The sequence below is a fragment of the Tupaia chinensis genome, unplaced genomic scaffold (assembly GCF_000334495.1).
Source record: "Tupaia chinensis unplaced genomic scaffold, TupChi_1.0 Scaffold000386_1, whole genome shotgun sequence".
NCBI lineage: Eukaryota > Metazoa > Chordata > Mammalia > Scandentia > Tupaiidae > Tupaia > Tupaia belangeri.
Window position 1 is genome coordinate 2,524,448 of NW_006159888.1, and position 10,156 is coordinate 2,534,603.

Here is a 10,156-nt window from a genome sequence, read left to right on the forward strand (position 1 = left end):
GTGACCATCCCCCCTGGGGGGTGATTTCTCGCTTTCTGTCTCTATGTCTCTCTCTGTCTGTCTGGCGAGGGCACGCGCCCTACAGTGAAAATCTCTCAAAAAAAAAAAAATCCCACTGGACATGTGTGCATGTGTGCCCAAGATCCCAGGAGAATGGAGGAGAAGGGATTGCGGCACAGCTGATCCTCCCAAGAGGTGACTTCTCACTTTCCCTCTCTATTGCTCTCTCTCTTTCTCAAGCAAGCGCATGTCCCCGAAGGGGAAAGAAAAAACAAAAACAAAACCTCAAAGGGGGAAAAAAAGCCAACTGGCTGCAATACACGAGTCATCCTGGTATCTTCTTATTTCTGGGATTACCCATGATGCATAACCTGTGTCTGTCCCTCAGCCAATTATACCACAATCTCTGTTGCTGTAGCCACATAGTAAGCCTTGTATTAGGTAGAATGGGCTGGACAGGTGCCTGTGTGCCCAGGACCCTGGGGAGATGGAGGGTTGGGATTGTAGTGTGATAAGACCCTATCACAGGGAACCAGCAGATTGTGGAATAGTTACGTTACTGGGCTCCCACATAGTCTACCAAAGTTCAAGTCCCAGACCCAGTGGTTTAAAACTCAGGCCAGGCACATTGCATCACCAAAATTCCAAGAATGGAGGAGAAAGGATTGTGGCATGGCTATTCCCCTGTGGGGTGATTTCTTGATTTCTGTCTCTCTCTCTCCTGTGTGCGCACATGCCTTATAGCAAAATCTATCTCTCTTAAAAAAAAAAAAAAAGACCCTATCACAGGTGCTTCTCTCTCTCTCCTTCTATGTATGTACATGTCCTCTATCATGCATTCTGTGTATGTACATGTCCTCTATCATGCATTCTGTGTATGTACATGTCCTCTATCATGCATCGAATAAATTTTAAAATTTTAGTATCAGGTAGAATGAGTCCTCCCACTTTATTTTTCTTCCTCTATGCTCATTGTTAGTATATAGATATACAAGTGATTTTTTAAAAAATTACTTGCAAGAGGGCACATATACTACCTGAAAGAGATATCCCTCTGGGGGGATGGACACACCATAATCTCCCCTCTCCCATTTCTCTTTCTGGAATTTTGGGCACACATGTATGTGCACCCTGCATGTTTTTCAAGCCACAAAGTCTGGGCCATGTGGGATCCTGCACCTTAAGCACCATGCCACCTATTGGCTCCTGATTTTGTTGACTTTGTATCCTATGATATTGCTGAATGCACAGGTAAGTTCTAGGAGTTTTTTGTTTAGGGTTTTTTTTTGGGGGGGGGAGATTTTTGCTATAGGGCATGTGCGTTCACCAGAAGACAGAGACAGACAGAGAGACAGAAAGCAAGAAATCACTCCCCAGGGGAGATGGCCACGCCACAATCCCTTCTCCTCCATTCTCCTCTCGGGATCTTGGGCACGCATGCTCCATGTAGAATACATACTTCACTCTTTTTTTTTTAAGAGAGAGATTTTTGCTCTAGGGCACATGTACTCTCTAGAGAGACAGAGAGAAATAGAGCAAGAAGTCATCCCCCAGGGGGATTGGCCACGGTGCAATCTCTTATCCCCCATTCTCCTCTTTAGATTTTGGGCATGCAAGCACATGTGCCTGGTGTGAGGTTTCAAGCCTCCAGGTCTGGGACTCAAACCGCGGTCAGCAGTGTGGGAGTCCGGCGATATAACAGTTATGCCATCTGCTGATCCCCATACTTCACCCTTAGAATTTAAGGGCATAGTGGGGACTGGCAAGTGGCGTGCTGGTTAAGGCACTGGACACTCCCACTAGGCCGACCATGGTTCAAGTCCCAGATCTGATGGCTTGCTTTCTCACTTTCCTCTCTCTCTCTCTCTCTCTCTCTGTCTCTCTCTGTCTCTCTCTCTCTCTATGTCTCTCTGATCAAATAAAAATAAATGAATGAATGAATAAATGAAATTGAATAAAATAATTTTTTAAATTTTTTTAAAAAAAAGAATGTAAGGGCATAGTGATTAAGGCGCTGAACTTTCACATGGTGAACTGAGGTTTGAGTCCTGGACCCAGTAGCTTGAAATTTACACTGGGCATGTGTGTGTGTGTGTGTGTGCTCAAAATCCTGAGAGGAGACTAGAGGAAAAGGGATTGTGGCATGGCCATCCTCATAGGGAGTGATTTCTCACTTTTTCTCTCTCTGGAGTGATTTTTTTCTTTCTGTCTGTCTCTCCAGCGAGTGCATGAGCCCTACAGCAAAATCTCTCCCCTCCCAAAAAATTAATAATAATAATAAAGTAGAGGGGTTGGCAGGTGGTGTAGTGGTTAACGGCACTGGATTCCCACATGGCTGACCGCGGTTCAAATCCTGGACCTGGCAGCTTGCTTTCTCACTTTCCCTTTCTCTCTCTCTGTCTGGTCAAATTAAAAAATAACAACAAATGAAATTAAATAAATAAATAAGGGGCCAGCAGGTAGCATAATGGCAATGTCGCTAGACTCCCATGCAGTCGACTGCGGTTTGCGTCCTGGACCTGGTGGCTTAAAACTCACACTGGGTGCATGTGCGTGTGTGCCCAAGATCCTGAGAGGAGAATGGAGGAGAAGGGATTGTGTCATGGCCCTCCCCCCTGGGGGGTGATTTCTTGCTTTCTATCTCTCTGTCTCTGTCTGTCTGGTGAGTGCATGCGCCCTATAGCAAAAACCTCTCCAAAAAAAAAAAATAATTCTTTTAAAAATAATAATAATAATAAAGTAGAATTTTTTAAAATCCTTTTTTAAAGAATTATTTAATTTAGTTATTTGTCAATCATTTTAATTTGACCAGAGAGGTACAGAGCGAGAGAGAAAGAGAGGGAAAGTGAGAAAGCAAGCTGCCCAGTCTGGGATTCGAACCATGGTCAGCCATGTGGGAGTCCAGCGCCTTTATCCATCATGCCACCTGCTGGTCCCTAAAAAGCCTTTCTTTTACTAGTAATATGCTTTTCTTCCTGAGCCATTTGCAATATTGGCTTTTGTCTTTTTAAATGCTTATTTTTTTTGCCTTCATAAAACAGAGAAAAAAAGATAGAGACAAGTACTCTCAACAGGGTCCTAACACCACAATCCACCCCCCCAACTTCAGTTGACCCCAGGGTATAGAGGGAGACCCCAGAACATGAACCTAGCACTTTCCCATGTGAGTCGTTGCATTATCACTATACCACTTTCTGGCCCTGTGACATTTTTTAGAATTATTTTATTTTGGGACCAATAGTTGGCATAATGGCTATGTTGCTGGACTCCCATGTAGTCAACTGCAGCTCAAGTCCCAGACCCGGTGGCTTAAATTCACGCCGGGCACGTGTGCATGTTCGCCAAAGATCCCAAGAGGAGAATGGAGGAAAAGGGATTGTAGCATGGCCATCCCCCCCGGCGGTGATTTCTCACTTTCTAGCTCTCTGTCTCTCTCTTGCCTGACAAACCGCCCCCATAAAAAAAAAAAAAAAAAAAAAAAAAAAAAAAAAAAAAAAAACCTTCAAAAAATATTTTATTTTACTTGATTTATTTTATTTATATATTTATTCATTTTAATTTGAAAAGAGAGGGACAACAGTGAGAGAGAGAGAGGGAAAGTGAGAAAGCACAAGCCTCCAAGTCCAGGACCCAAACCATGGTCTGCCATGTGGAAGTTCAACACCCTTAATCACTATGCCACCTGGCGGTCCCCAGTAATAATTTTTTAAAAACTTTATCTGGGCCAACAGGTGGTATAGTGGTAAAGGATGCTGGACTCCAACATAACAAACAGCAGTTCAAGTCCTGGACCTGGGGACTTGCTTTCTCACTTTCTCTCCCTTGCGCTTACTCTCACTCTGTCCTCTCTCTGATAAAATTAAATAAATAAAGTTAAAATAAAATAATTCTTTTATTTTTGAGAGGTTTCTGCTATAGGGTGTGTGTACTCGCCAGAAAGACAGAAAGAGACAGAGAGACAGAAAGCGAGAAATCACCCCCCAGGGGGGATGGCCACACTGCAATCCCTTCTCCTCCATTCTCCTCTTGGGTTCTTGGGCACACACATGCACACGCCTGGCGTGAGTTTAAGCCACCAGGTCTGGGACGTGAACCACAGTCAACTACATGGGAGTCCAGCGACATAGCCATTACGCTCACTGCTGGTCCCAAAATAAAATAATTCTTTAAAAAAATAAACTTAGGGGAAAAAAAATTAGCTTTATCTGGAGTTGGACCTGTAGTGTAACAATTAAGGGCTATGCATTGGGAGCTAGATTCCATATGGCTAGCCAAGATTCAAGTCCTAGCCCTAGTGGCTTGAAAAAACATGCCAAGTGCATGTGCATGCATGCTCTAAATCCTGACAAGATGGAGAAGTGGAGGGAAAAAGATTGCAATGTTTCTATGCCCCATTGCGGAGTACTTTCTCTTTCTTGCACTCTCTTTCTCACTGTGGCAAGTGTACATGCCCTCTGGCAATAACAAAAATTAGTTTAATTTTATCTGTTAAGCATTTATTGAGCACGTACTATGTACACACCTCTATGTTGAGAGCTAAAGAGATGAAGATTCGTTTCAGAATAGCTCTGGTTGCAGAGGAGAAACCAATGAGGAAATAGCTCTCTCCTGAGAGGGACCTGCCTACAAGGTGAAGACAGGCTCTAGGCAACAGGGTTCAAGACAGCGGGGTTCACTCCTCTCCCCTCTCCCTGTGGGCTGGGCAATGGGTGGTGGGACATAGCACAGAGGCCTGTAGAGGGGCAAATCCCTACACATCTCCAGGGGAAGCTCTTCCACACAGGTATAACTAACCACGTGGTCCTGGAGAGCAAAAGCCTTGCTTGTTTGGGGTTAAAGTGGTGTCATTTTGAAAGTGAATAAGGGAGAGCTCACTTGTAACTTGGGGGATTTTAAAGTCTTCTCTAGAGATAGAAAAATGAAGCAGAGGTCTCATGTCTAAATTGGGCGGCTGGCAGAAGCTGAGTTATTGTTGTCCCGTTATAGTGCTAAGTCAAAAATACCTCTGTGGCTAGAGGCTGGAAAGCCACATTCACTCACAGTCAAAACAGAGGCTGGTGGGCTGCATCCACATGTGTACTTGGCTGTGTTCTCCTGCCACTTTGAAGCTCTGTTCCCACTCCCTCCTGGGCCCTCTGGGCCCCCCTCTCCTTGCACTCTCCTACCTTTGTGCAACTAAGAAAGAGGAAGCCAGGCTGAGATACCTGGGCTCTCTAGAGAAATCTGTGCTGGGATTCTAAGACTTTAAGGCTCAGGAACTCAGGTTCTCTTGAAGTTATGCTTCCCGCCCTGGGAAGTAAGCAAACAGTGGTGGAACCAGCAGTTAGTGTAATGGCTATGTCGCTGGACTCCCATGTAGTTGAACGCAGTTCGAGTCCTGGACCTGGCAGCTTAAACTCATGCCGGGCGTGTGTGCATGCATGCCCAAGATCCTGAGAGAATGGAGGAGAAGCAATAGTGGCATGGCCATCCCCCCTGGAGGGTGATTTCTCGCTGTCTGTCTGTCTCTCTGGTGAGTGCACGTGCCCTATAGCAAAAAACAACCTCTACAAAAAAAAAAAAAGTTAAAAAAAAAACAGTGGTGACGTGTGCTGTCCATGGAATTCATGCATTTACTCACTCTTAATCCAACAGCTTCATTCCCAGCACCGCAGTTCTGCATGCTTTGCATTCTGCTACATGCAGCCTGCCAGCCTCCAGGAAAGCCTTTGGAACGCTGGTGGGCAAGAGAATGATGGAGACCCAAGCACCTGAGCCCTGAAACTGTCAGGCTGACTCAGGCTCCCTTCGTCTGCCTCAGTGTCACTCACCCTCAGCAATTCGAAGGCTTCTATTGCCCCATATCTATTCAGTGATTTCCACTCAAATGGTTGATTTTATTGTCCTCCCAGCCTGGCTGTAATCTCTAGCCCTATGCTCTATGCTCTGAGCATCTGTGTCCCTGCTGTGTGTTGTGCTTCCCACCAGCTTCTTTCTTTGACTCCTCAGGACCTGCCTTTCCTTTTGTGGTAAGATGTCGGTTGTTTATTCAGCCTTATCACTGTCCCATCACATCTGCACATTGAGGTCTCCTAATAGAACAGTGACGGGAAGAAAGGGAATCTTTCACTGAGAACCTTAAGCTCACTATGCTAAGAGTCCTTGCAATATCTGGAAGGCATTAACTCCTGGGGCGTGTTCCACTGACCTTAGAGAGGGCTGATCAGGGAAGGCAGAGGGGGCCAGCTCTCTCCTCTCCTGGTGTGTACCCAGTACTGTAGCTGTACAAACTGGGAGTCCAGGACCTTAGCTAGCCCAAGCTTTCAGACAGGTGAGGGACATGACAGCTTTCAGCTTATTGAGAGAAGGCCCAGAACCCCTAGGTTCCAACCAAGACCAGAAAGAGCTGCTTCTGGAGTCTTCCCAGATGAACCCATGGCAATCTTCTCACCTTGGTTACACTTTGAGGTGAAGACTGTGCCTGTCTCTACCTTTTCTGCTCAGGCCAAACCCAGCCTCCTTAGCACAGTCTTTGATGATGGGCCTGGTAGTCTTCAGCCACACTACCTAGAAGCCCTTACCCCTGAGCTCTTTTTATGTCCTGCCAATGGGAGGTGCCAGGGGAATGCTAGGGGAACAGAGAAGGACATCTCCTCTGGGTCTTCAACAACTGTGCCTCATGCTCCCAGAAATACAAGGAGGTCCAGTCCCTACCACTTGGGCACCACTGGGACTCCCATAGCTGGACCAAGGGGACACCCTATGGTCCCAGTACCAGCCCTACAAAGGCCCATCCTGCAATTCCCCAGGCTCTGGTGAAGCCACCACTTCCCTTTTGTTCTCCCAGCCCCAGGGGTGTAGCTGCTTCCTACAGGTGCTCACGTTCAGGTTATTTCTTTCTTTCTTTCTTTTTTTAAATATTTACTTAATTTTATTTATTCATTCATTTATTTTAATTCGACCAGAGAGAGATACACAAAGAGAGAGAGTTAGAGCGAGAGGGAAAGTGAGAAAGCAAGCCACCAGGTTTAGGATTTGAACTGTGGTTGCCAATGTGGGAGTGTCCAGCACCTTAACCACCATGCCACCTGCTGGTCCCACGTTCAGGTTATTTCAACACCTATTTTGTTCTTTCAGACTTCTCACATCTGTGTGACCAGTTCCTAGAACCAAACCCTTTCTGTTTGAAATGCCTAGTGTGGTTGCTATTTCTTGGACTCTTTAACTGATACAGTACTTGGTACCAGGATTAGGTACCACCTTGCTACCACCTCCTGGAACACAAATGGTGTTCTTCTACCACCTTCTTCTTCCCTTCTCTTTCCTCTTTTTCAGTTTATTTATTGTGCCCATGAGAGAGGGAGAAAGGGAATAGGAGAAAGCACCCACCATGGGGAATAGTCACACCACAATCCCATCTCCATTTCTCTATCCTGTAGGATTTTGGGCATGCACACACATGTGCCCAGTGTAGGTTTTTCAAGTTACCAAGGTGGGACCAGCAGATGGCGTACTAGTTATGTTGCTGGACTCCCACATGGCTGACAATGATTTGAATCGTGGATCCTGCAGCTTGAAACTCACGTCGGGAGCATGTGCTTGCCTGTGTGCCCAAAATCCCAGAGGACAATGGGGAAGGGATTGTGGTGTGGTCATCCCCCCCCGGGATGTGATTTCTCACTTTCTTTCTCTTTCTGGTATGCTTATATACTCTAAGGAAAAAAAAATTAAGTCACCAAGGTCTGAATAGAATTGTAGTAGGCCATGTGGGATATATATAGCTCCATTAAACACTAGGGGTTGGTCATCCAATGCTCTTAATTATTATCGTACGTTCTTAAGTGTTCAAGGTAAGAAATGATAGAGAGCTGTGCATCTGGGAGACAGGTGATTTGTTCTGGGTGTTCTAAAGATGACTGGTTGTTACACCATAGTGAACCAAGATGTTTCAGGATGATGCAACGGATTTGAACTCCCTAGCTTTTCTACAATTCCTCTTTCCCACCTATATTATCTGGCTGCTGCTTGTTGGCTTCCTTTTTCACTTACTCACTCAGGCTCCAAAAATAATTGTATGCCTACTATGCACCAGATTTCTGTATCTTATACAGGAAACGAGGAAATTAAAACATAGTTTCTTCCATATTTATGAAATTCACTGCTCTCACTTTCTACCTCCTGTTCATACTTTCTCTTTAATGTTGCATCAGTTCAGACCACTGCTTGCTAACCTGACATGACCTCAAAATAATTTTTTCCTAAGTCCTGACCCTTTGCCTTTCAGTGCTGGTTAAAAACAGCAGCAGCATCTGGATCCTACCTCTCAATAGAACGCTTTTACATCAGTTCACAGCAAGGTTTGTTTTTGTCTTAATTCGGGAGTGTTTCAAGTCCAACTAAATTCCATCATTTACCTCCTGGCAGCTAGATAACCAGGGAGCAATAACTCCCTTATCTGTGGGCTGTTTAATGACTACATAGTACCACCCTGGGAGCAATTGAGTAAGGCCTGATTCCAGATGCCATGTTTTAAGACTTTCAGCTGGAAAGACCTTCACTATGTGAAACCTATTTGGATTATTTTTAATTCAGGATTTGGCCTTCATATTCAGAAGCAAAAACCTGGCCTCTGGCTTTCTGCCTCCTGAGCTCCTGGCTCTAGGCCACACACCATCTAATTTGTAGTTTTTCAGGCACATAGAGGTTAGAAACTGGCAAATGTGGCCTCAAAAGCAGATAAGCACAAGTCTATGACAGGATTTATGAAGACAGCTACAAAAATCCTTTAAAGTCACCTGTTCCACAAAGCGTACCTGTCTTTGCTTTCTGTCTTTGCCTGGTTCTCTGCTAGCTCCAGGCCCAAGACATATCACTCAGTTGCCTAGCAGTTTTTTTGCTTACAGGTAATTATGCCAAGAATCTGCAGTAGATCCTTTTATGCTTGGGTACGTTATGCATTTTATAGTAGGTTCTTGCTAGAAAGCTTCGTTGTTTGATATGATTTTAATTTTTTACTCCTTTTCTTTGGCCCTGAGGAAAAACACGTTAAGGATTCTGTTGTGCATCAACAAAAAGTAAACACAAGACACTTCAGAGTCCATTTTCTTAAGACAGACATTGCCTTAAAATCAGCTATCTTTGCTGTAGGACCTAGACTGTTTGTAGCAGGGCAGAATTAAGACTTTTCGTGCAGTCTCTGCTGCAATTAAAAATAAAAATGCTGCCCTAAGGTCAACTGTAAAAAAAAAAAATAAAGTACACATTCGAAATTAATTTACTCCTAGATTTTTAAAAAATTATTTTTAAGTGTCTTTCAGGCATTTGCCTACTAGCGCTGAAGAATGTGCTTAGTCGGCCTCTTCAACAATCCTGTGCGGTGGGTCCGGCAGCTTGGGCCAGGACTGGGCGACGGATTCTGAGGCCAAGAACTGGCTGCAGTTCTCCGGGCCTCAGAGGTTGCGAGGCCAGTGGGAGCGCTCCCTGCGGGCCTGGCCTTGGCAGTCACTAGCTTGCTGTAAGGCTGGACTGAGTTGCCCGCTGCAGGTTGCTTTCGAAGGCCGCGGCCGGGTCAGGTGAGGCGACGCGAGCGTGCGCGCCTGGGAGAAAAGCCGTTGGCAGCTCGGAGTCGGTCGCGAACCCGAGAAAGGCCCTGCAGCAAGGCGGCCCCTGGCCGGCGACCCGAGCCGGTACCCAGGTTGCGCGGAACAATGCGGCCAGCACGGCCGGACTACGACTCCCGGCGTACTCTGCGCCGCTCGCCGAGCCCAGCGGCTCGGCGCGCACCGCGCCAGCGGGCCTCACAGCCGGGTACCCGCTCGGTCCACCATCCTGCTATCGGTCTTCCTCGGATGGCCCTCTTTATTCGGACTGCCTGGGACTCGGAGCCGTGACAGGAAAGCAGCCTCCTAAATTCAACTCTGTGGATCAACGCCAGCCAATAGGGTGTGCGGGTTTCGGACACGTGATAGTGGCGGGGCGGTACTCCCGCGGCTCCTTGGTCTCTATGGTCTTCGCAGCTCGCTAGAGGGCGCCTGGTCCACTGGAGGACTCACTACATTCTTCCTTGATTACCTCACTGCCTCCGGTGGCTGCTGGGATACCGGAGGACTCGGGTCCCAGCTAGACTCAGTCCTCCACCGCTCGGGGAATACCTCCAGTTCCCTCCCGCCGCCACCGT